The sequence below is a fragment of the Periophthalmus magnuspinnatus genome, chromosome 8 (genome assembly GCF_009829125.3).
Source record: "Periophthalmus magnuspinnatus isolate fPerMag1 chromosome 8, fPerMag1.2.pri, whole genome shotgun sequence".
NCBI classification, from domain to species: Eukaryota; Metazoa; Chordata; class Actinopteri; order Gobiiformes; family Gobiidae; genus Periophthalmus; species Periophthalmus magnuspinnatus.
This window is the reverse complement of record NC_047133.1, coordinates 22,022,273-22,028,797: the sequence shown is the minus strand read 5'-3', so window position 1 is coordinate 22,028,797 and position 6,525 is coordinate 22,022,273. Positions and strand designations below refer to the sequence as shown.

At 37.6% G+C, this 6,525-nt stretch overlaps 1 long non-coding RNA gene across 1 annotated transcript in view; it reads left to right on the top strand.

Moving 5' to 3' along the window:
- LOC129456454 (uncharacterized) overlaps positions 1–6,525 on the top strand; it is a 151,253-nt gene that overhangs the window by 51,129 nt on the left and 93,599 nt on the right. The gene's annotated exons all lie outside the window — the stretch shown is intronic.

Below are 6,525 nucleotides of genomic sequence, written 5' to 3'. Positions count from 1 at the left end.
CTAACAGTGTCTGCAGAATACACAATTACTCGATTACTGTTGCCTCATTTATTGCCCAAATAAAATGGTCTATAAAAATGAAGTGTTTGAATAGATTCTCAGGATTTGCACTTAAGGAACAAACTATTGACTGATGTTTATTTTCATTTGCACAGAAACTGCTGCTGGCGTTAGTCCCACACACCACACTCACTGATGTGATGATGAGCAAATAAACTAATTGAATTTATTGTTAATTGGCATATTTCTCTAAGGGCTGATTTTGCTGGACTGGGATATCGACTGGAGTTCCACTGTGATATTGAGAAAATTGCTTTTTAAAGCTACAATACCTTTGGGATGAGCCTATGTTTGGTCAAACGATTCCCCAAAGATTTTACAAATGGCAAAACACCTTTGTAGAAATAAAAGCATTGGCATTTTCATGTTTTCCAATCAGATTTTTTTCAACGTGACAAATACAGGAAAGATATTGGCACTTAACGGTGTCTATATTCAAAATACAAATCCTCTAAAAAGAACACTTAAGATTCTTCCGACAGGGTTAATTGGATTTTTTCTGTTTTGCTGTTATGATGTCCCAATCCTTTCACTATGTCTCCCACCCTCTTTAGTTTAAATAGTTTCTGTCCATGGTAGATCCTTAGTTCAGTTCTGTTATATCTGTACTGACATATTCACTCACCTTTGCCCTTGTCTCAAAATGACCTCTTCCTCCAAGTGTTTTCCTGCTCATTGAATTCTTATGCAGCTCACGTGGTTACTCCTCTTGTGTTCAGGGGCAGGTTGAACAATCCAATTTCATTGACAGATATCAGAGGGAGGGTAAAGGATTTTCACCTCACAATGTTGTATTTATAGCATTGTTTTCACCTTTTTCTTATTTGCACCTTTGAAAATACATTAACATTATCACTGGAAGTGACATGGTGAATGTGACAAACCTGTTTTAACACCTTTATGTTAGACACAAGCTCCTCCTGTAAAGCATTTCTTTGAGACACTAACTTTTGAAAATTTTGATACCTAAAAATGTTTAGTTTATATTATTATAGTTTATTGGCAGTAATAGTGTGTAATTGTCTATTGGCAGTAATATTTCATACAGATAGGGGCCAGCTAAAATTAATATTGTCCAAATGCACATTTTTGTTGTAATACAGTGAGTCCTCGGGTCTAGTCACTTATATAAATGATCAGGTTCAACATTTGTACATTTACCTTTTTGATATTTCAGGGTAAAGTACAATGTAATCAATAGGAAAATCATCAAATTCTGAATCTGAAAACTATATCACAGAAAAAAACAGGTTGGTGTAGTTTACAGGGCCTCACTATTTTTTTCACCTGAGCCACAATGGGTGACCAAAGAGCAGGGGCTCACCAGTGACTGCTACGTTTTATAATGTATGATTTTAATATGCCTAACATTTATAAAGCACTTGAGCTTACAGTCTATTTTAGGCCAGGCAATTATGTAATATAACTGTATAGCACAATTTATACACAAAGTAATTCAAAGTGCTTTACAGAATAAGAAAGACATTAAAATCACACTACAACAAATCAAAACATTAATAATTATCATAAAATCAACATTGAGTGCAGAATAAAACCCTTTCAGCCATATGCACAGCTAAAGTCTAACCTACTGGAGACAAATGCATGGATAAGTCTCTCTGAGTCTGGTTTTGACAGTATACCTACCTATACATTTTAGTTCATTGTATTTTTTTCACCACTCAAAATGTGCCTGTTCAGACAATTCTACACCCCACATTAAATCACATGGACATCCAGTCTCGTATTGTATTGTTTTATTATTTTATTCACCTGTTTTCATATTTTTTATCTGTTCTGTACAATGTCCTATTTTTGTTTTGTTTTTTTTGTTTTTAACAGCGTGAAAATGCATTATTATTTAGTATAAGCTTTTGACTTTGCCATCTAGTCATTGGTTTACAATGTAATCTGTCATTCATCCTGGAGTGGTCTATGATAGAAAAGGCTTCAATGGATAATGTTTTTGACATTGACAATGTTTTTTTTGTTTTTTTTTTCATTGCCAGTGTTTTTGAAAGCCTTTATAACAACAGATACCAAGGCAGGTTGAAGGTAAAGTGGATGGATGGGAGCTCACAGAAAGTTCACCAGTCACACTGTGTAACATTTATCTCAAAACTTCACACCTTTTTATGATGAAACACGAAAAATAAGAAGAAGAAAAGCTTTTGTTCACAGCCATGTCAAGGCTAGTCTTTCCCTGACATTTGGAGTCTTTCCCTGACATTTGGAGCAAAAGTCTGAATCAGCAAACCTCTTCCTGCCTCCATAAAGATTTGTCCTTCAAAGAGATATTTATGGACAGACACTGGGGGATTCAAAGGAAAGATCACTTCAGTCTAAAGCCTGGACAGATGACGATTTGTCCTTCAAGGAAATATTTATGTACGGACACTGGGGGATTCAAAAGAGAGATCACTACAGTCTTCAGCCTGGATAGATGACAATTTGGGTCAAGTATATGTCTAAAAACGTGTTAAAGGTGTCATGGAGCCAGCGTAAATCCAGCCTGGAAGACATAACTCCACTCCCATCTACCTCCTCTTCATCCAACCAGCGCCCAGTCTGCCCTATTTTTTCAACCCCCATCGCAGACACGCACAACCGCTTCAGTTCGTGCCACGACCCACCACCTCCCCAGCACCCCCCGCAGCTCCGCATCATCTCATGGTCCCTTCACTCACCTCAGCCTCACCACCACCTCCAGGATCCAGGCCCTGGGGGAAATACATCTCGCAAATATCATCTAACGGGCACCTCCTTCATCGCAAAGTCTTCTGCCGGGGTCTGAGCGCCAAGATAACTCTTTGGTGTCCATTTGAGTCTGTTTGCTCCCCTTTTATTTTGCTAATTGTTTTATTTTGAAATCACTTACCTTGTTTCTGTTGCAGTTTATTTCCTGTTCTCTCGTGTTCCCGCCTTTGATTATGACCCCGCCCTGATGTGCTGCACCTGCGGTTTATCAGCTCTCCTTTTTAGCCTCATTGCCCCCCGTTTTTGTCTATGTTGATGTCCTGTATTTCTTTGTCTTGTGTCTCGACCTTATCAAATCTACTCAAAACTTCTTCCTTTTAAAAGCCATTCATTGTACAAACCTGATAAAATGCCCTGTACTTGATTTTTTCCACAATTCGTCTTGCTCCTGTGCAGATATATCGTTCAAACAGTTCTTGTCAAAATAAGTCCACTTTAATAGTCCAGTAATCAGAAATTTCACGTCAGCATGCTAGTTGTTGCTAACTTCACTGTGACGGCAAAATTCCTAGTCTCTGAAAGTTGTGAAAAGCACTTATAAACTCATCCGGGTGAATAATTAGTTTGCTCTGAACGCATGAATGAAAACTTAATGATCTGTATTAATCCACATTATAATTATTCTGGATTAATGCATTTTTGATGGCAAGTTTTTTTTTTTTCCATTTGGGGAATATCCTTTAGCTTAAGTTAAAAAAACAAAACACAAAAAAACCAACAACAATAATAACTGGAACAACCCACCACATCAGGTCTGCTCCTCGTCTTTCACTAATTAATGAAAAGCCTGTTTCATGCTCCATTACGTTGTGTCTTTTTGCATTGGCAATTTTGGATTAGTTTAAATTGATGAATTTCTTTGGGCTTGTAATGGGGGCAGTTATTCTGTGATGAGGATTATTCATTTTTTTGAAAAGAGCAAGTTATTAGTATCCATGGAAATAACGTTGGCTATAATTAACAAGCAGAGTGCATAAACGCAATATAAATGAAACTCAAACTCATGATTTTGAAGACGAGCCTATTAAAATAAAAAAAAAACCTTTGGCTACATTCACACTTCTCCTGGTTTGAACCTCATTTAGGTGGCTTTACTTTAGTCTTGCTCTTGTCCTGGTTTAGTCCTGGTCTAGTCCTGGTTCAGTTATGGTACACGGGTGGGAACGCAGCCTTAAACGATAACACTGTAGTGACAAGTTGGAACGTTAAACATACCCGGGATTTTGCAGAAATTCTATTTAAAAAGTTCTACAACAAGTGAACAAACTTTCCCTGCTGTCCTGAACTCTCTGTAGCTGTTCTTTTTACTCTGACTCACCACTCTCCCGGGACAGTATACTAGCCTGCAGTCCATGTCTATGCATTCATAAAATATTCACACACAATCAGCGAGGAACTGGTGGGGACAAATATCATAACAATGCTGATATTGGAACAGGCAGTACTTTACAGGTTTAGTTAATTAAAGGGCTCATATTATGCTACTTTTTGATCTATGTTATAATGTTGTTTCCTCATCAAAAATATAACTGCAGCTTTGTTTCATTCACACATGTTTAACTCACAAACCCAATCTGAAAACACTCTGTTCCACCTTGTGATGTCATGTGGTAATACAGGAAGTGCTCCCCTGTATTTTAAAACTCTATACACTTTCACTAGAATGATTTGGTTGATTTCAGCTCTGTAATTGTCAATCTCTACTGAGAAAGGTAAAAGGTAGGTGTTAACTTGAAAACTACCACTTCATGACATCACAAGGTGGAACAGAGCATTTTGAGCTTTGGAAATATAGACAGACTAATGAAACATAACACAACTCCAGGTATGTTTTTGACAAGGTAATAACATTCTAACATGGCTTAAAGCTCACAAAAGTTAATTTTATGGAGTATAGGACCTTCAAAATATGCTACTGTCAAATACACAAAATTAGCTAAAATCAGATCAGGACCAGTGAAAGCAAAGGCATGGGCTAACTTCCAAATCAACAATGTTATATCCACCTCCTAAGGGAACAGCAGCAACAACAGCAGCCAGTGGTGCCTCTTATTTCACCTCTGTTGTTTTGTTTTACCTGAGGAGTAAGATTTATTTACAGGTCAAACAGTGCATGTACTTTGTAAAGTGAATGGCAATTTTAGATGCTTATCCAGCGCTATGATGAAAGAGCAGTAAAATGATAAAAGCTTTTCCTCTCCAGAACACATAATACTAGTGATTACACAGCTGCTGTTGGCTACACAGGTTCATACAGTCTGCACATACCTGTTGTCCTGCTGATGTAACAAAGGCACAACCGGGTTTATGTTCCTCGCTTTAATCACGAACATTAATTAAACTATTAATTGAAATATGGAATCAATCGTAATGGTCCTATATTACACAAAATTGACTTTCGTGAGCTTTAAGCCATGTTGGAAACGTGTCACTTCGTCAAAAACATTCCTGGAGTTGTGTTTTATTTTGTTCGCACATGTTTGAATAACCTTTTATTACTAATCTCCATCTCCAAAGCTCAAAATGCTCTGTGATGGCTTGAAGCAATAATTTTCACGTTAACAGCTATCTTTTTCCTTTAGTTCAGTACAGATTGGCCAGTCCAGGGCTGAAATTATCAAAATGATTCTAGTGAAGATGTGTGGAGTTTAAAAACACAGTGGAGCACTTCCTGTATTACCACATGACATCACAAGGTGGAACAGAGTGTTTTCTATGCAGCCTAAACATTCAGGGTGTGTATGTAATATGTGTATTAAATATGTATGAATTAAACAAAGCAAAACTCCAAGTACGTTTTTGACGAGAAACATTTTAACATAGATCAGATGAAAGTGTAACGTAGGCCCTTTAAATAAAAAGTCTAGGAGTGCCAGAAAACATATCACACCACATATAATTTATTGATGCAGTATTACGTGCGTTTCTAGGGATTCGCTGAAGACTCAAAAAATACCCTGGCCTAAGATAGATTTACAGGTCCTTTTGCGCACCACCATCATTTACTCCAATACCTCATTCACACACACAATCATACACTAGAATATGCAAACACGGGCTGCAAGGAGGGTTAAGTGTTTAGCTCAAGGAAACAACAACAACAACAGTATTCAGCTGGGAGTGAACCTTCAACTTGTGGGTCAGTTGATTGGGGCATATAGTGTATTTTAGTTTGTTGTACTTGTTTCGTGAAAGCATGACTCAAAACGTACCTGTTCAGACAATCCCACACCTTTTAACATCCAGTTTTGTGTTGTTTTGTGTGTTTTATAAGTATTTTCTTTACATTTTTTACTTTTTTTTTTCAGTTGATCTGGTCGCCCTAGCAGCTGAGTAAACCCACCAATCTTCGGATCAGTGAATGAGTACTCCAGTTCTGTAATAATGTAGCTGCTTTGCTGTTAAACACTGCATTTGCCTTGCGTTTTTCACAACGGAAGATTGTAGATGTTCGTCCGAATGTTTGAACAAATGGTAGCCTCGCAGTTGAATATTTTCCTTCTTTGGTCCACAGTCCTGGATGAATAGTCTTTGTGTTAGGCTTTGGTCTTCTACACAGGTGGCGTTGGTCTCCAGGGGTCCACAGCAGCAGTGCCGAGCTTCTCAATATGATTCAATTTGAGCTGCACAAAACCACAGGCAGAAACACGGAGATCTGCTGTTTTACCATTACACTGAATAAAAGGTAAGTCTGATATCCTCTCTCTA